This window comes from Anabrus simplex, chromosome 11 (genome assembly GCF_040414725.1).
Source record: "Anabrus simplex isolate iqAnaSimp1 chromosome 11, ASM4041472v1, whole genome shotgun sequence".
NCBI lineage: Eukaryota > Metazoa > Arthropoda > Insecta > Orthoptera > Tettigoniidae > Anabrus > Anabrus simplex.
In genome coordinates this window covers 75,706,250-75,726,774 of record NC_090275.1, presented here as the reverse complement: position 1 = coordinate 75,726,774, position 20,525 = coordinate 75,706,250, and the positions used below count along the sequence as shown (strand labels likewise).

The 20,525-nt window shown below is 43.8% G+C and overlaps 5 non-coding genes across 5 annotated transcripts; 1 reads left to right on the top strand and 4 right to left on the bottom strand.

Annotated features, from left to right (window-relative positions):
- Window positions 1–5,509: 5,509 nt before the first annotated feature.
- Window positions 5,510–5,581, bottom strand: TRNAT-UGU (transfer RNA threonine (anticodon UGU)). The gene has a single exon. It is a non-coding gene; the product is annotated as a tRNA-Thr (tRNA).
- Window positions 5,582–9,952: 4,371 nt separating this feature from the next.
- TRNAT-UGU (transfer RNA threonine (anticodon UGU)) lies at window positions 9,953–10,024 on the bottom strand. The gene has a single exon. It is a non-coding gene; the product is annotated as a tRNA-Thr (tRNA).
- Window positions 10,025–11,607: 1,583 nt separating this feature from the next.
- Window positions 11,608–11,680, top strand: TRNAR-UCG (transfer RNA arginine (anticodon UCG)). The gene has a single exon. It is a non-coding gene; the product is annotated as a tRNA-Arg (tRNA).
- Window positions 11,681–14,828: 3,148 nt separating this feature from the next.
- TRNAT-UGU (transfer RNA threonine (anticodon UGU)) lies at window positions 14,829–14,900 on the bottom strand. Its single transcript has one exon. It is a non-coding gene; the product is annotated as a tRNA-Thr (tRNA).
- Window positions 14,901–20,184: 5,284 nt separating this feature from the next.
- Window positions 20,185–20,256, bottom strand: TRNAT-UGU (transfer RNA threonine (anticodon UGU)). The gene has a single exon. It is a non-coding gene; the product is annotated as a tRNA-Thr (tRNA).
- Window positions 20,257–20,525: the final 269 nt, after the last annotated feature.

Sequence of the window (20,525 nt, the reverse complement as noted above, 5' to 3'; positions counted from 1 at the left end):
TTAAACAGGGGTATCTCGTACCCAGCCTACAGGGCCTTAAAAGAAAAATAATAGGTTAATTTAAATGACCCTAAATGCAGAAAAGGAAAGGAGGAGAGAATTAGCACTCCTAAATACACATTTTAAAACCTAAGAGGCACTAGGCCGATGACACAGGGGCTATTCCCAAGCTAGGGAGGTGACTCTTATAAGAAAAAAATTAACACATTAAGGAAGAGAAGAAAATCGGTTATAAAAACGTAGTCACCTCAAATCAAAAATGAAGGGGAGCTCGAGAGGGTAAAGCACTCTCTATCCCCGGATTACAGTTAAAGATATATGAAGTTTTACAAGGACGGGCGAATTTTACATATTTCAAGAGATAGGTTACATATTAAAGGTTTCGGACCTGCCCCGCGGGTTAAACTGCTGAGCTAGCAAGAAATAAAAATGTTAAACGGCCATTACCTTGTTGAAGAGCTGCTGCCCGAAGGAAGAGGCGCTACCCGCCCCCTGCTACACGTCCATACACAAAGCTAGATGTAGAAGAAGTGGCGGAGAGACAGGAAAATCAGCAGTTTTTATACTCTCGGGGAAGATTCGAGACCTTTCATGGATAATTAAGACACACCCACAGTCGTTTATTGGGTAGCTTACAGTTACACATCAACATCGAAGAAGAAAGACACGATTGGTCATAAATTAATTACAGAAATTCTGGATTGGCTAAGTTTAAAACTGGCGGAAAGAAAAGATTTATATTGCCAACCCACAAATGAAAGAAAGAAATTTAGTAAAGAACAAACTTATGAATACAAAATTTCTTCAAATAAGGTTCTTCCACTTCGCACCAGGGTGCATTATCATAGTTTTTTAGTAGAGACATCTATAAGAGAAAGTCCACACTTCTTGATCAATAGAAAACAAAGCACGTTGAAATACACACAGTACTGACAACTTCGTAATCACAAAATTTTACTGCAGTGACGTCTTGAGAAACTTATAAATTGGTCCAGTTTTTAAGGTTCAGATTTTCTCCAGTAGAGGAGGATTTATTGGCCCAAGATTTAAAGTTGCGGCGTAGGGATGTACCGCGTGGTACAATTAATATTATTATTATTATTATTATTATTATTATTATTATTATTATTATTATTATTATTATTATTATTATTATTATTATTATTATTATTATTACACCAAGGTCGCGACGTGTAGTAATAAAGTGAACAGTGGCTGAGAGGTACAGGGTAACTCGATATTGAATCGCGGACTACAAGGTACGCCCGTACCCAGTACCAGTACTCTTCGATCGGGAATAATTTAATCAAAGATCGCGGCCGGACGTGCGCGCGGAACGGAGTCGTACGTATCGTGGAAATAAACTAGTGACGTGTTCAGTGCTCAGGTAACTGCAAGTGTCATCATCGATCGAGGACCAGGGAATTCCATCTTGGTGGTGAATTGGAGGTATCAGCGATCACTTGGTGCTGATGGAGCAGTACTAAAACCCAATATGGGCCGCCCAAGGATTTAGGCTGAGTACTTTCTAATTAAATGACATGACTAGAGGAGACGGGAATTATTTGTCATAAAACTGTAGCAATGATGTTAGAGAATTAAACCTTATTTAAATGTAGATGTGCCAAAGATGAGCACGTAGTTTTCTTTTTCTTAGTAACAAGTCTGAGTGACTTTCATTGAAAATATGGGAAAATTTAAATATGGGAATTTATTTGCGGGAGAAGATTCATTTATTTACATGATTTGGGAAATTCATAGTTACTGAATGCTTTTTAAGTTTAATAGATTTAATAGTTTAATAGATTCAAGGATTGATAATTTAAGATAGGCTGGAGTTAATCCAGGGCTGGTAGTTGCATGTGTAGTGATGGTACTGTTAGTTGAACTACGTGAGAAGTAACAGAACTCCAAGAGATGCTCACCGGGCTGATAGCCCAACTACTCCCCTGAAATATTTAGCTAGAGATTGATTCTATTTAAGATGAGCCGCTTTTAATCAAATTGTATGATTTAATTAAGAATTAATTACCGTGTGATGATTTAAGTATAAGTTCATTGTGAGTTAATTATCGTGTGATGATTTAAGTGTGCGCAAATTATGAGTTAATTACCGTGTGATGATTTAAGTATGATTTCGTTATGCGTTAATTACCGTGTGATCATTTAAGTACGAGTTAATTATGAGTTAATTACCTGTGATGATTTAAGTACGAGTCGATTATGAGTTAATTACCTGAGACAATTTAATTATGAGCTCATTATGAGTTAAGTATGAGTTAATTATGATTTAATTAAGAGGTTATTACCGTGTGATGATTTAATATGATTTAATTACCAGGGATGATTTCATTTCGATCCGATTACCGGGGGTGTGGCATGATTACTGCGTATGAGTGAGGTAGATCACGTAAAAAATGTCAGAGGACAGCTGAAACTTATAATAATAATAATAATAATAATAATAATAATAATAATAATAATAATAATAATAATAATAATAATAATAATAATAATATGCTCTCTCCTTTACATCCTTACTACAACCCCTAAATACCCTCATAACCATGTGCAGTGAGTGCAAGACCAAAGGTTAATAAACAATTCACAACGAAATGTAGAATCAATTATGTACCTCATTTGTATATATATATGTTCGTTTCCATAATCATCAGGATTCAATACACCGATTGAATTATTTTAAACTTTATAGGATTGTTATTATTAAGGATGTAAAGGAGAGAGCATATTATTATTATTATTATTATTATTATTATTATTATTATTATTATTATTATTATACGAATATTAGTATTATAAACCGGTGTCGTGATGTTGGGAGAAAGGCGCGGCATTAGAAGTCATAGATTCGGCCGTGTGCAGAGTACATGTGTAATTGAGGTTCTTTTTATTTTGAAGTCAGGACGGTTTGAAGTTTGAACTCACGGTGTGAGGTGTTGTAATCACACACATAGGGGATTATGAATGAGGAATTGACCTCAGTATAATAGAGTGTGTACTGCGGTACTATGTATCATTAAAGGGACGGCGTGTTATGACCGTAAGAGGTGAGGCTAATGACCGCCTACAGCAGGGGTAAGAGTCGGCCTTGAGCCAGATATATTTTTTTTGTGTGTTCGTCTCAAGAAAAGGAACTTTGGGCTGAGAGAAGCAGTGCCTGACTGAATATGGCTAGCGCGAACCATGTGGTTGGAATTATTTAACACGGCAGATTAGTGTATTTTGCTAATAAGCGACACGGTAACTGGTACTTAATATTTTGCTATATTATTATTATTATTATTTATTTGAGTATAAATTAGCTAGGGTTTTCAGCACCACCTGCGTTACTGGGGTCATCGGTTCAGTCCTGGGCGTGGGCACCGTCATTCCACAGTGGTGGGATGAATGATGTGTATCTCACTTGATTCTTGTACATAAAATGTGTGAATATTTCATGATGCTCTGTGTAACATGTAGTGACTGTAATTAGCGTCGGCGACGGTTTCATACCAACGGCACGGCAAATTGTGTATTCTAGAGAGGGTTCGGTTCAAACCCGGGTGTTTGATCCTTGTCTGTATAATTTATCTTCAGGTATTCCGTTGGGAAATAATGTGTGTGTTCTAGATTAGGCGTCACTCAGACTTGTCGGATTAGTATAGATTTCATTTGCCCAGTAATATGGGATAGCTTCAGTGTTTATGATAAATCTTTCCGTTCACGTTACGTCATGGCATCTCGCATCGCGAGAGATAGTAGTCGGACCTATCACACAAGACCAAAGGTTAATAAACAATTCACAACGAAATGTAGAATCAATTATGTACCTCATTTGTATATATATATATGTTCATTTCCATAATCATCAGGATTCAATAAACCGATTGAATTATTTGAAACTATATAGGATTGTGTTCTCATTCTAGTATGCCCCGTTTTCTCCTACACTGTATGCCGCTAAGTTAACTTTAGATATGCGCCTGTTCGTTTTAACCCGTTAACGCCCTGTAGATTTCTTGCCGGAGCCTTTTAGGGTAGGGGGCGGGTGCACTAATTCTTAATATAAGGGAATATCTTCATTGGGGTAATCACATAAATATGATTGTAAATAAAGGGCACAGCTCACTGCACATGGTTATGACGGTATTAAGGGGTTGTAGTAAGGATGTAAAGGAGAGAGCATATTTATCTCTGGTAAGACCCCAACTAGAGTATGGTTCCAGTATATGGGACCCTCACCAGGATTACTTGATTCAAGAACTGGAAAAAATCCAAAGAAAAGCAGCTCGATTTGTTCCGGGTGATTTCCGACAAAAGAATAGCGTTACAAAAATGTTGCAAAGTTTGGGCTGGGAAGACTTGGGAGAAAGAAGGCGAACTGCTCGACTAAGTGGTATGTTCCGAGCTGTCAGTGGAGAGAAGGCGTGGAATGACATCAGTAGACGAAAATGTTTGAGTGATGCCTTTAAAAGTAGGAAAGATCACGATATGAAGATAAAGTTGGAATTCAAGAGGACAAATATGGGCAAATATTCGTTTATAGGAAGGGGAGTTCGGGATTGGAATAAATTACCAAGTGAGATGTTGAATGAGTTTCCAATTGCTTTGCACCCATTGAAGAAAAGGCTAGGAAAAACACATAGGGAATCTGCCACCTGGGCGACTGCCCTAAATGCAGATCAATATTGACCGACTGATACAGACAACCAGTGTACTTGCGCTCGGTGTGTGTGGCAGTGCTTGTGATAGATACCACGCTATCTCTTGCGCCCGGAGGAAACTATCGCTGACACGCTTCAATTCAGATTAACTGTAAAGTAAAGGACTCGCCAGACGAATAGGAAATGTATATATACTGCAGACACTGTGGTGGATAAGATATATCAGATATTCCAATATGTGTGCTATTTATTATATTTATTAGTTTTAGATCTGTGGTACGGCTACTAGCTGCTGTAAATAAATTACTACGTCTGCCTCTGTCGTTAGTGGTTAGTGGTTAGTGTGATTAGCTGCCACACCCGGAGGCCCGGGTTCGATTCACGACTCTACCACGAAATTTGAAAAGTGGTACGAGGGCTGGAAAGGGGCCCACTCAGCCTCGGGAAGTCAACTGAGTAGAGGTGGGCTCGATTCCCACCTCAGTCATTCTCGAAGTGGTTTTCCGTGGTTTCCCACTTCTCCTCCAGGCAAATGCCGGGATGGTACCTTACTTAATGCCACGACCGCTTCCTTCCCTCTTCCTTGTCTATCCCTTCCAACCTTCCAAACCCACCGCAAGGCCCCTGTTGAGCATAGGAGGTGAGGCAGCTTGGGCGAAGTACTGGTCATCCTCCCCAGTTTTATCCCCCGACCCAGAGTCTGAAGCTCCAGGACACTGCCCTTGAGACGATAGACGTGGGAACCCTCGCTGAGTCCGAGGAATAAACCGACCCTGGACGGTAAACAGATAAAGAAGAAGAAGTAATATCTTAATTTTCTTAATTGAAACTGGAGGAAAATGGAGTGCCTCCTGTGAGAACTGAACTCACGACCCCTGGTTTACAAGACCAGTGCTCTGCCACTGAGCTAAGGAGGCAACACGTTTCCAGTCTTTGGATACTGTTAACCTAGACGCTATACTCCAGTGGTAATTCCTGTGACTGGCTCAGGGCTAGAATACGATCATCGCCGAGGGCAATGTCCACATTAGCTGCACATCCACAAATAGTTCATCACTGTAAATCACGCTAACCACGCATACTGGGAACCCAGTGCAAGACATCTCGGTTTCGATTCCAAGTTAACTCTTATTATTATCTTTCATTCTTAATCTGGTTACACTCCAGGGTTGTTTTTTTCCTCGGACTCAGCGAGGTATCCCACCCCTACCGCCTCAAGGGCAGTGTCCTGGAGCGTGAGACAATGGATCGGGGATACAACTGAGGAGGATGACCAGTACCTCGCCCAGGTGGCTTAACCTGCTGCTGGGGAGCGGGAAGATTGGAAGAGATAGGCAAGGAAGAGGGAAGGAAGCGGCTGTGGCCTTAAGTTAGGTACCATCCCGGCATTTGCCTGGAGGAGAAATGGAAAACCACAGAAATGTCGTGGCAGAGCCGGGAATCGAATCCGGGCCTCCGAGGGTGGCAACTAATCACACTAACCACTACACCACAGAGGCCGACAATTATTATTATTATTATTATTATTATTATTATTATTATTATTATTATTATTATTATTATCGTGTCCGCCTCTGTGGTGTAGTGGTTAGCGTGATTAGCTGCCAACCCCGGAGGTCCGGGTTCGATTCCCGGCTCTGCCAAGAAATTTGAAAAATGGTACGAGGGCTGGAACGGGGTCCGCTCAGCCTCGGGAGGTCAACTGAGTAGAGGTGGGTTCGATTCCCACCTCAACCATCCTGGAAGTGGTTTTCCGTGGTTTCCCACTTCTCCTCCAGGCGAATGCCGGGCCGGGATGGTACCTAACTTAAGGCCGCTTCCTTCCCTCTTCCTTGCCTATCCCTTCCAATCTTCCCATCCCTCCACAAGGCCCCTGTTCAGCATAGCAGGTGAGGCCTCCTGGACGAGGTACTGGTCATACTCCCCAGACCAAGAGTCTGAAGCTCCAGGACACTGCCCTTGAGGCGGTAGAGGTGGGATCCGAGGGAAAAACCGAACCTGGAGGGTAAACAGATGATGATGATGATGATGAAAAGGATACCTAACTGAAGGCCACGGCCGCTTCCTTCCCTCTTCCTTGTCTATCACTTCCAATGTTCCCATCTCCTCATGAGGCCCCGGCTCAGCATAGTAGCATAGTCCTACTCCCCTAGTTGTAAACCCTCCCCGACCCTAAGTCTCACGTTCCAGGACACTGCCCTTGAGGCGGCGGCATCCCCCGCTAAGTCTGGGGGAAAACAACGCTGGAGATAAACGGACTAATTTTTTTTGCTAGGGGCTTTACGTCGCACCGACACAGATAGGTCTTATGGCGACGATGGGATAGGAAAGGCCTAGGAGTTGGAAGGAAGCGGCCGTGGCCTTAATTAAGGTACAGCCCCAGCATTTTCCTGGTGTGAAAATGGGAAACCATGGAAAACCATCTTCAGGGCTGCCGATAGTGGGATTCGAACCTACTATCTCCCGGATGCAAGCTCACAGCCGCGCACCTCTCCGCGCCCGGCCAACTCGCCCGGTATAAACGGACTAAATACTGTAATAAAGCAATTCTTCTGCAGCATCACAGTCCATGTACATTTAATTACTTTTAACAGTGTCTTATAACCGCGGAACGTGGTTCATAATTTGTCGTGCTGACCACACTACACCTTGTGATCTGCAGGCCTTCGGGCTGAGCAGGAGTTGCTTAGTAGGCCATGGACGCTCGGAGCTTTGGCGACATGGGGTTAGGGTGGGGTCACGAAATTACCGATGGAAAATAAGTGACGCTATGTTACCTATCAGGTAACCACACAGGCTGTGATGTGAAGTAATTGGTGAATGGCCATTACTGAGAGATATACAGAGGGGCCTTTCTTCAAAAAGATCTCCATCATCATACTATAGAGCAAGGCCTCTCAAACACTCAAAATCTCACGCGTGCATATCGAGGCGCAGAGACACCGTGCACTGTGCATCGTTCCGACTCGACTCAACTCGGCTTGACTCGGATGGTGTAGTGCGCTGAGAGCGACGAAGCGTTCGGTGAGACGGCTTGTTTATCAGTGAAATAGATAACCGCAAGACAACAACATAATAATAAATTTTATTGTGCACAATGTGCAAAATTTACATATTACATCAATTAAATTACAATTCGCTTAAGGAGCACTTTGTTCAGAGCGAAACTGCTTCAGAGAGACTGTTCTCTTCTTGCACTTCATTACGTGATATGTATCACACTGTTCTTTGCACAGTACACATACACACTCCTGGCTGGCCCGGTGGTAGGACTTCTTGGCACAGATACGGCGATGAAAGCCGTGTATTGCAAAGCGTGTCACCAAATGTCTCAACTCATATTCCTCTTTCATCCAATCCTTATTTATCAGTGCGTCTGTACTGTAAAAGCTTTCCTCGATCGAGTCCCTTTTCTCTCGTAGTTCTCGTAACAGCTCCTCGTATGCCGGAGTTTGCTGTAGAGGCATTTGTAATCTTAAATCCTCTATCAAGAAGGTTTCCCGTGCTAAGAAGATTTTCCTAAGCTGCATCGAAAAGCAGCTAAGATTATTTCTATATTTGGTTCCACATGCATATGTGAAAGGTATTTTTTCCTCCTTTGACTTGTATGAAAACTAGATTGCTTGCGAGTAGGCCTATTTGTGATTGTAATTTAAAGAAGGCTCTCAAATCGCTGTCAGCCGGCCCCTTGTTGCAGGCATAACTGGTATCATTGCAAAGATAAAGGAAAAGAAGAGCTAGAGAAGATAAATTGTCTGCTCAAACCAAATTGAAAGAAGAGTGCTTTAACACCGGTAACGTTGTCCCATACAACAGTGTCACCGCTCACCGCACATAAACATTTCGCAGTGAGGGGAGGATCAGCGGGGAAGGTGGAGATGGCGAAGACAGGCCGAACGGGTGAGACAGGTGTAGGGGGAGTGGAGTGGGAGTTTGCACTCTGGTCAACCTAGTGAAGTCGTCTCCTGCACCTTGCGCCCGTGCACTGCACGGCGCATGCACCCTGAGAGGCCCTGCTATAGAGAATTGATTATTTCATTGGTGATAGTTTCATTTGCTCTGAGTCAATTTCCCCTTTTCGATGCACTGAATTTTCACTTGTCGCTTCTAAATTCCATACAAATGTCTCCCGTAAACGATTTGTTAGATCCAAATACAGTAATAATATCAGTTTAAATTTCGTTTATTGAAACACATATTTATGATCATGTGATTTTTCCAGAGCCAAGTTTGGCACGATCTTTACGTCCCTCCTGGACGACTTCTCCCTCGAGCTGCTTCAGTGTTCCATCTGCTGATCCAGAAAGTTTCCTCAGCAACTTCTCATGTTCCAGTTCACTCTGAAGGTCGCCGTCCCAGTGTCTGACAGATTTTGTTACTCCTCGTTCTCTTTCACACTAGTTTCTTTAATAATTACATAATTACATTTCTACATAATTACATTTCTTACTTCTGTCTCTGAATTCACGCCGGTGAACATCCCAAATTTCTGGGAAGCTCTCGATTTTCTGTATCAATTCACTATTGTTCTTCCTGGATCATTCAGATTTTTCCTCCAATTCTGAAAAATAATTTGAGCTTATGCGTGGTTATTGCATGAATGTAATTACGTTTTTCAAATTAAATTACAATATACTCAGAAACAAAGTGTGAAATGTGACCACCTACTCACCAACTTGCGCCCACCACTTGCACAAAGAAAGGATTGGATTCTATAGGTGCAAGTAGTTTGTGGAAGCACACAAAATGTCCTTCACACTGCTTGCACGAGACTGGCTGCAAGCTTCTTGTACAAGAGATTGCTAACCGCTGCAATTCAGCTAGCTGGGGAGTTTAGACTTGCAAGTGATGCAGCAAGTTGCTCTGTGCAAGTAAATTGCTACAAGAAATTTCTAGTGTAAACGTAGCCTTGAATTATGTTCAGTCCTAGACATTACATTCTTATGAAAATGTAACTTAGAATTTGTTGAATAATTTTAACAAGAATTTCACATCCGATATCGGAACGAATACCGGGCGAGTTGGCCGTGCGGTTAGGAGCGCGCAGTTGTAAGTTCGCATCTGGGAGTTAGTGGGTTTGGAACCCATTGTCGGCAGCCCTGAAGATGGTTTTCCATGGTTTCCTAATTTCACACCAGACAGATGCTTAATTAAGGCCACGGGCGTTTCCTTCCAATTCATAGGCCTTTCCTGTCCCATCGTCGCCATAAGACGTATCTGTGTCGGTGCAACGTAAAGCAACTAGCAAAGAAAAATACATTTTTAATAGAAACGGAAGGAAAACAAAGTGCCTCCTGTGAGGATTGAACTTACGACCCCTGGTTTACAAGACCAGTGCTCTGCCACTGAGCTAAAGAGGCGACGAGTAAAAGATGCTCGGATACTATTAACCTTGACGTTATACTCCAGTGGTAATTCCTGTAACTGACTCAGGGCTAGAATACGATCGTCACTGAGGGCTATGTCCAATCTACCAGCACGTTCACAAATAGTTTATCACTATAAATCACACTAAATGGTTAGCATACTGAGATCCCAGGCCAAGAGACCCCGGTCTCGATTGCAGGTTTACTCTTCCGACTCGGGGACTGGGTAAATGTGTGTAAATTCGTCACAGATAGTGCCTCATCTTCATAGATAGACAGGTCACCTATAGGTAAATATATGAAAGACCTGCACCAGGCCTCTTCGAAGGTTATACTCTATTATTATCATTATTATTATTATTATTATTATTATTATTATTATTATTATTATTGTTAGTGTCCGCCTCTGTGGGGTATTGGTTAGCGTGATTAGCTGCCACCCCCGGAGGCCCGGGTTCGATTCCCGGCTCTGCCACGACATTTGAAAAGTGGTACGAGGGCTGGAACGGGGTGCACTCAGCCTCGGGAGGTCAACTGAGTAGAGGTGGGTTCGATTCCCACCTCAGCCATCCTGGAAGTGGTTTTCCGTGGTTTCCCACTTCTCCTCCAGGCAAATGCCGGGATGGTACCTAACTTAAGGCCACGGCCGCTTCCTTCCCTCTTCCTTGCCTATCCCTTCCAATCTACCCATCCCTCCACAAGGCCCCTGTTCAGCATAGCAGGTGAGGCCGCCTGGGCGAGGTACTGGTCATTCTCCCCAGTTGTATCCCCCGACCAAGAGTCTGAAGCTCCAGGACACTGCCCTTGAGGCGGTAGAGGTGGGATCCCTCGCTAAGTCCGAGGGAAAAACCGAACCTGGAGGGTAAACAGATGATGATGATGATGATTATTATTATTATTATTATTAGTAGTAGTAGTAGTAGTAATATTATTATTATTATTTCTTTCTTAATGTGTTTTCCCTCCAGAGTTGGTTTTCCCTCGGACTGAGCAAAGGATCCCACCTCTAACGCCTCAAGTGTCCTGGAGCATGAGACTTAGGTCGGGGGGTGGCAATGGGGAGGAGGACTAGTACCTCGCCCAGACGGCCTCACTTGCTATGCTGAACAGGCGCCATGGTGGGGAGTGGAATAATTGGAAGGGATAGATGAGGAAGATGGAAGGAAGTGGCCTTACGTTAGGTACCATCCCAGCATTTGCCTGGAGGAGAAGTAGGAAACCACGGAAAAATATTTCCAGGATGGCTGAGGTAGCAATCGAACCCACCTCTACTCAGCTGATCTCCCGAGGCTGAGTGGACCCCGTTCCAGCCCTCGTACTACATTTCAAACTTCGTGGTAGAGCCGGGAATCGAACCCTGGCCTCCGGGGATGGCAGCAGCTAATCACACTAACCCCTAAACCACAGAGGCGGATCTTGCTTAAGTTACGGTGATTAATCACATTATTCTTTCTTTCGGTTGTCCTTGCAGTCGGGAATTTAGCAAACTTTGAGCCGGTCAAATTTTATACCAGGAAGTGTATGGTATGGTGAGGTGAAGTGAGGAGAATTTTTTTTGCTAAGGAGCGCTAGTGCGTGACCGTGTGGCCTAATGGATAAGGCGTCGGACTTCGGATCCGAAGATTGCAGGTTCGAGTCCTGTCATGGTCGTGTATTTTTCACTACAGGATAAATCTAAACGAAATGCCGATATTAAGACCTGTAATCACCAGCGCCCGCCTCGTACCACTTTTCAAATTTCGTGGCAGAGCCGGGAATCGAACCCGGGCCTCCGGGGGTGGCAGATAATCACGCTAACCACTACACCACAGTTTGCTCTTATCTACTACACGAAAACATTGACTCACACTTTGCAGTTTGCTGGATTACAACTGACAAGAGCGAAGAGCTGCCAGTAGAAGATAATATAAAGTCGTCTGGGTAGTAGCGGAGTTGCTATGGTAAACACTGCGTCACTGGGTATGCTGGTGAAAACCCCTTTGCCCCGTGCCTCACCGGGCATGGGCATTCTTCTGATCTCCCAACAATACCTAACTTAAGGCCACGGCCGCTTCCTTCCCTCTTGCTTGTTTATCCCTTCTAAATTTTCCATCCCCCAACGAGGTCCCTGTTTAGCATAGCAGGTGGGGGCCGCCTGGGAGGTACTGGTCATCCTCCGCAGTTGTATCCCCGACCCAGAGTCTGAAGCTCCAGAACACTGCCCTTGAGGCAGTAGAGGTGGGATCCCTTGCTGAGTCCGAGGGAAAAACCGACCCTGGAAAGTAAACAGATTACGAACGAACGATCCTCCAGCACGAGTAGAATTTTTTATCTTAGTTTAAAGCTACGTAAACCGAGACAGCAGGTAAGTTTGTATTTACCAACAACGTTATGTCGGATATCCGGAATCATACCGGAGATTGGTTGTCCGGTCAATTGGGAGATCTCAGATAATAACCTTCCAAGATGACAGCTCGTACACGGCTGGAATATCTAACTGAAAGACAAAGTCACAGCGACGAGATAAATGATCAAGATTATGCAATTAATAAACGTACAGGGTGGATAAAAGGACGTGCGACATATTTCGAGGACTGGGACGACACTGATTTTCAGACACATTGTAGCCTCAACACTGTCATGGTTACTCATGATCCAACATAACCTGGAATTCCCAACACATAGGAAGGCCTAAGATGAATTCTGGATTATAGCTTACATCGTGTACGGTATTCGAGTGGGTGACTTTGTAATGAAGAATTACGGAATACGGCCTTATTTTTTTGAGTGAAATATGTGATGTGTAGGCTATAATTTGTTTTCTTACTCTCTAAGTTGTTAATGTTTTCTGCTACCGAATTCAATAACAATTCACTCTCTTGGAAAATCATATCAGGCTTCGTTCTTCGTTTCCGCTCAATAACGGACATCATTTGTGCAATTTTTTTGCAAACCACGAATGGAATCAAAATATTATTTATATTTCAGTAGTGGCGGCGGCACGTAGTCATTTGTGTTCCGTGCGTCAGTATGAGTCCGCCTCTGTGGTGTAGTGGTTAGGGTGATTAGCTACCACCCTCGGAGGCGCGGGTTCGATTTCCGGCTCTACCATTCTCGTAGTGGTTTTCCGTGACTTCCCACTACTTCTCCAGGCAAATACCGGGATGGCACCTATCTTAAGGCCACGGCTTCTTCCTTATCTATCCCTTCCAATATTCCCATCCCATTACAAGGCACCTGTTAGCATAGCAGGTGAGGCCGTCTGGGCGAGGTACTGATCCTCCTTCCCAGTTGAATCCCCGACCCAAAAGTCTCATGCTCCAGGACACTGCCCTTGACGCGGTAGAGGTGGGAACCTTCACTGAGTCCGAGGGAAAAACCAACCCTGGAGGGAAAAACGGATTTAGAAAGAATAACTGGAGTATTTTCTGTGGAACAGTAATACTGTGTTGGTGGACCTTCAAGGCGTGAAAATTTAAAAAGTAAAAGAGTCAGATGTCGCTCTCTTACAACGGTCTGTTAGAATGGAAGTTATTTCTCTCCATTTTTTAAATTTTTCTATTTGATTTGATCGGTTTAGAGTGGAAATTTAGTTTCTCCCCGACCTCGACCACCTGAGGGGCAGTATCCTGGAGCGTGAGACATGTGGTCGCGTGTACAAATGCGTTAAAAACAAGTACCCCCGCCCAGGCGCCCACATCCTTCTGTGAATGATGGTGGTAGAACACCCACGGAATCCCCTGCCTGTTGTAAGAGTTGACTGAAAGGGGTCCCAGGTGCTCTCAACTTGGGAGCGGGGGTTGGCGACCGCGGGCCACTTAGCTGAGTCCTGGCATTTCTTCCAGTTACTTGTGCCAGGCTCCTCACTTTCATCTATCCCATCCTACCTTCCTTGGTCAACTCTTGTTCTTTTCCGACCCCGACGGTATTAGAACACTTGAGGCATAGGGAGTTTTTCATTTTCATGCCGTTCGTGGCCCTTGTCTTCCTTTGGCCGATACCTTCATTTTTCGAAGTGTTGGGTCCCTTTCACTTTTTCTCTTTGATAAGTGTTATATAGAGGATGGTTGCCTATAAATAGTCGTACTTCTTCTTAAAACAATAATCCTCACCACCACCACAACCACCACGCGACCTCACCTGCTATGCTGAACAGGAGCCTTGTATGGGATGAGAAGATTGGAAGGGAAGGAAGTGACCGTGGATTGAAGGCAGGTAGCATCCACTGCATTTACCTGGAGAAGAAGTGGGAAACCACGGCAAACCGCTTCTCGGATGTGTGAGTTGGGAATACAACTCCCTCTACTCGGCTAACATCCTGCGGCTGAGTGGACCCCACTCCAATCCTGCTACAACTTTTTAAATTTCGTGCCAGTGTCGGTAATCGAACCCGGTTCTCCGAGGATGACAGCTAATCACACTAACCACACCACAAAGACGCTGACCATTCTTTGAAAATAAAATTCGAATAAGTTGTTTGTGTCATAAGCACTAATACAAAATTTATAAATTCCTTTCTCACCGCACACTAAATAATCTTGAATAATAATTTTTAAGCCGCCCCCCTCCCTCCAGAAGGTCATGGCTTATGTTAGGCCATGTGCAAGTAGGGCCCTGGATGGGGTTTAAAGGTACCTGGAAATTAAGTCTCCTGTTCACATGGTTCATGGGAAACAAAAACGCCTTTTGAACATGCGGTATTCACAAACTGACGCTGATTATTTGCAGAATTAGGTTATTTTCTCAGAAATGGGCTTCAATTAAGAAGCAGGGTAATGCATCAATAACTTCTGGCGAAGATGTAAGGAATTAAAATCTGTGCCTCCTGTGAGGATTGAACTCACGACCCCTGGTTTACAAGACCAGTGCTCTGCCACTGAGCTAAAGAGGCTATGAGCAGCTCGCTGTCCTACTAAGCAGATCAGCACAGTTGGTGTTATACTACGCGTCCATCACTGGATCATTCCCAGGTTCTTAAAACACTTCTAACAAAATCCTAAATGACTTCACCAGAGGCATGCCACTCTTCTCCAACCTGGTGATTGCTCCCGGCAGCTTGCTGAATTGTGAAGATACTCCGGTTTATGCAGGGGCATATTAGTTCCCAACATTGCAGAGCATAGGTCTGAAGAAAATGGTTGTTCGTCGCCGCCCAAAGTGGACTGGTAGAAAGGCTGTGTTGATACAGATGTCTGTACTTGTATCAGATGCATCGCAGAATTTCTAAGTTGATCTATGCGGTATTTTTCTCACATTTGATCTGAAAAATAATAAAATTGACATGAATTACAGTGTCCCTATATCTTAAATTTCTACAGTTGGGCTAATTGACAATAATGCTTAGTATCATGGATTGGTTTCATAAAAAAAACTATTAGAGATTATGTTTCTGGAAGTAAAAACCTTTAAAGTAGGATCAATGGAATAAGTAATCTACATGGAAATATGTCCTCAAAGGATTTTCAGTTACAATTTGGCAGTAACGTGTCAATCAATCAATCAATCAATCAATCAATCAATAAATCAATCAATCGATCAATCAATCAATCAATCAATCAATCAATAAACCAATCAATCACCACTGATCTGCATTTAGGGCAGTCGCCCAGGTGGCAGATTCCCTATCTGTTGTTTTCCTAGCCTTTTCTTAAATGATTGCAAAGAAATTGGAAATTTATTGAACATCTCCCTTGGTAAGTTATTCCAATCCCTAACTTCCCTTCCTATAAATTAATATTTGCCCCAATTTGTCCTCTTGAATTCCAACTTTATCTTCATATTGTGATCTTTCCTACTTGTATAAACGCCACTCAAACTTATTCGTCTACTGATGTCCTCCCACGCCATCTCTCCACTTACAGCTCGCAACATACCACTTAGTTGAGCAGCTCGTCTCCTTTCTACCAAGTCTTCCCAGCCCAAACTTTGCAACATTTTTGTAACGCTACTCTTTAGTCGGAAATCGCCCAGAACAAATCGAGCTGCTTTTCTTTGGATTTTTTCCAGTTCCTGAATCAAGTAATCCTGGTAAGGGTCCCATACACTGGAACCATACTCAAGTTGAGGTCTCATCAGAGACAAATATGCTCTCTCATTTACATCCTTACTACAACCCCTAAATACTCTCATAACAATGTGCAGAGATCTGTACCCTTTATTTACAATCATATTTATCTGATTACTCCAATGAAGATCTTTCCTTATATTTATACCAAGGTATTTACAATGATCCCCAAAGGGAACTTTTACCCCATCAACGCAGTAATTAAAACTGAGAGGACTTTTCCTATTTGTGAAACTGACAACCTGATTTTTTATCCCCATTTATCATCATACCATTGCCTACTGTCCATCTCACAACATTATCGAGGTCATTTTGCAGTTGCTCACAATCTTGTAACTTATTTATTACTCTGTACAGAATAACATCATCTGCGAAAAGCCTTATCTCTGATTCCACTTCTTTACACATATCATTGATATATATAAGAAAACATAAAGGTCCAATAATACTGCCTTGAGGAATTCCCCTCTTAATTTTTACAGGGACAGATAAAGCTTCACCTACTTTAATTCTCTGAGTTCTATTTTCTAGAAACCGAGCCACCCATTCAGTCACTCTTTTGTCAAGTCCAATTGCACTCATTTTGGCCAGTAGTTTCCATGATCTACCCTATCAAATGCATTAGATAAGTCAATCGCAATACAGTCCAACTGACCTCCTGAATCCAGGATATCTGCTATATCTTGCTGGAATCCTACAAGTTGGGCTTCAGTGGAATAACCTTTCCTAAACCCAACTGCCTTCTGTCAAACCAATTTTTAATTTTGCAAACATGTCTTATATAATCAGAAAGAATGTTTTCCCAAAGCTCACATACAATGCATGTCAAACTGACTGGCCTGTTGCAATGCTGTATTAGTCGTGAACTTTCAGTAATTTATATTGCTAATTTATAGTGCTGGCCTGTGTCGAGTTAATCGAATGGAAAATATAGTAAAAAAAGACGTGAAACGGTACCGGAGTAGCGTAGAGGAGAGATCCGTCCTTTATGCTTGCCAAGGACCCACCAAGCTGGCCCTAGCAATATTCTTACTTATATAGAAGAATGAAAACGGAGGCACTATAAATCTCAGATTTGTGAACATTTTATTTTTTTCTATTCGCCGGCTTTCGTCGGCCGGGTAAAAGGTCATGAAGACTATTTTCTGTTGCCTGCAATAGATCCTGCGTCATGTGTGCCCACAAGGCCGCCTGCCCCATTGAAAACCGCATATTTTGACATGCGACCATAGCCTTATTTTTTTGTGACGATTTAGCAAGACTCTAGAGGGGATGCTAGAGGCTTGTTACCCTGGGAGCTTACGCCCCTCAGACACTATTTTATTCCCCCTCGCCCCAAGCACAACGGTTACTAACCGGACCTCACCAATCCAGACCAACGGTTTTTTCGCTGGCCTGGTCTTAAAAAGATAGTCTTCGCAACCTTGTAAAACACCTTGTGGCATCGTGCCAGGCGGGCTACATTGGATCTGCAACCTGTGTTTCGCGAAGGCTTAGTGGAAGTGTAATAGAATTCATGATTTTTAAAGGAAGTTTTAAAAATTGCTTTTCAGTTGTAAATCTCTATTTTCACCATCATCATCTGTTTACCCTCGAGGGTCGGCTTTTCCCTCGGACACAGCGAGGGATCCCACCTCTACCGCCTCAAGGGCAGTGTCCTGGAGCTTCAGACTCTTGGTCGGGGATACAACTGGGGAGAATGACCAGTACATCGCCCAGGCGGCCTCACCTGCTATGCTCAACAGGGGCCTGGTGGAGGGATGGAAAGATTGGAAGGGATAGGCAAGGAAGAGGGATGGAAGCGGCCGTGGCCTTATGTTAGGTACCATCCCGGCATTCGCCTGGAGGAGAAGTGGGAAACCACGGAAAACCACTTCCAGGATGGCTGAGGTGGGAATCGAACCCACCTCTACTCAGTTGACCTCCCGAGGCTGAGTGGACCCCGTTCCAGCCCTCATGCCACTTTTCAAATTTCGTGGCAGAGCCGGGAAACGAACCCGGGCCTCCGGGGGTGGCAGCTAATCACGCTAACCACTACACCACAGAGGCGGACACAGTTCAAAATACCGATTTAATTTTCATCCATTCTGTGACAGGAGACTACCGGCGTTCTAACTCCTCGTTCAGTAATTTAATGATTATTTACATTTTAGCAATATATATTACAGAAAGTTCACGACTAATACAGCATTGCAACAAAACAACTTGCCACAACTATTAGGCCTATATATGCTACAATGAAATGCGATCATAGTTCTCAGTCACAAAGTAGATAAAAGTAACAAACGAACGTACCTCCTTACAGCAAGCTTGACAGATCCGCAGTGAAATTGGGATCCCCTGTGATCCACTGCTTCAGCCAGCAGGACTTCGACGATTTTTCTTTGGACATTTCTGCAAACACACTTCTTCCACAACACGTTCTGAACATAAAGCGTACGCGTACAACAGTTCGCATCGAAAGGGAGGTACAGGGCATATGGGTTGTGCAACATAGTTCGCCGTTGACTGGTTCTCGCATATGTCTTAAGACGCCGGAGGGGCTCCGAAGTCAAATTGTTCCTTGTTTCTCTTCTTCTTAATCTGTTTACCCTCCAGGGTCAGTTTTCCCCTCGAACTCAGCGAGGGATCCCACCTCTACCGCCTCAAGGGCAGTTTCCTGGAGTTTCAGACTTTGGGTCGGGGATACAACTAGGAAGAATGACCAATATCTCGCCCAGGTGGCCTCACCTGCTATGCTGAACAGGGGCCTTGTGGAGGGATGGAACAGGCAAGGAAGAGGGAAGGAAGCGGCCGTGGTCTTAAGTTAGGTACCATCCCGGCATTTGCCTGGAGGAGAAGTGGGAAACCACGGAAAACCACGTTCAGGCGGGAATCGAACCCACCTGTACTCAGTTGACCTCCCGAGGCTGAGTGGACCCCGTTCCAGCCCTCGTACCACTTTTCAAATTTAGTTGCAGGACCGGGAATCGAACCCGGACCTCCGGGGGTGGCAGCTGATCACGCCAACCACTACACCACGGAGGCGACTCCTTGCTTCTTCTGATGGAAATTTCGCTAGAACTATTTCTGGTGACTTCTGATAATTCCGATTTTTGTTCGTTCGTTCGTTCGTAATCTGTTTACCCTCCAGGGTTGGTTTTTCCCTCGGGCTCAGCGATGGATCCCACCTCTACTCCCTCAAGGGCAGTGTCCTGGAGCTTCAGACTCTGGGTCGGGAGATACAACTCGGGAGGATGACCAATACCTCGCCCAGGCGACCTCACCTGCTATGCTGAACAGGGGCCTTGTGGGGGGATGGGGAGCTTGGAAGGGATAGACAAGGAAGAGGGAAGGAAGCGGCCGTGCCCTTAAGTTAGATACCATCTCGGCATTTGCTTGGAAGAGAAGTGTAAAACCACGGAAAATCACTTCCAGGATGGCTGAGGTTGGAATCGAACCCACCTATGCTCATTTGACCTCCCGAGGCTGAGTGGACCCCGTTCCAGCCCTCGTACCACTTTTCAAATTTCGTGGCAGAGCCGGGAATCGAACCCGGGCCTCCGGGGGTGGCAGCTAATCACACTAACCACTACACCAAAATACGATCTGCGGCGTAAAAAGAGGAAGTTGCAAGCGTAAATTCTGCTATGCATGACACGACTGTGTAATGTGTTCTGATATCAAACATCATTACGGATTTGAAGTTGTCCATTCTTTAAGAGTAATATGCTAATTAAAGATAATACCATGAGCTCGAAAACCAAATTGATGAATGTCTTACTTATAGCATGATGATATTTGGAATGCCCCCCCCCCCGCCGTCACTCAACATTTACGTTCCAGGTCATGGCCAGTGTTGACCCATGCGTAAATATGGCCCTGGATAGTGTTTAAAGGTGCCAGGAAATTAAAAGGCATAAACTGTCACGGTCCTGTCAAGAGCCACTCTTGTCTAGGAGTTGCAAATGTAATACTGCTGGGTTTGGAAAGAAAAACGGCTATTCGGGTATGTATGATCTTAAAAAAAGTTATGTGCGGACTTATGTTATTTTCTCCCATCAAAAGTTCAAATAAGAAATAGCTTAATGTATTATTAGCTTCTGCTGAGGAAGTAGGGTATTAAAATCTGTGCCTCCTGTGAGGATCGAACTCACGACCCCTGGTTTACAAGACCAGTGCTCTGCCACTGAGCTAAAGAGGCGACGCGCAACTTATCTTCTTCCTGCACAGGTCAGGACAATTGACCGTGTTACATTACTCATTAATCATAACATACGAAGAGGTCCTACTCGGGAAGTTTCTGAAATAATATAGGCCTACGGTAAATGTGACAATTTGGATCCAGGATTGGTTAAATGTCCTTGATATAGTTGGCTACTGTCTCAAATCTTTTCTGGAGAGTGCCCCAGGATGTTGGTTACCGTACATAAATTCTCTTACCTCTGTTTTTACAAAGATAGATAGTTAAAC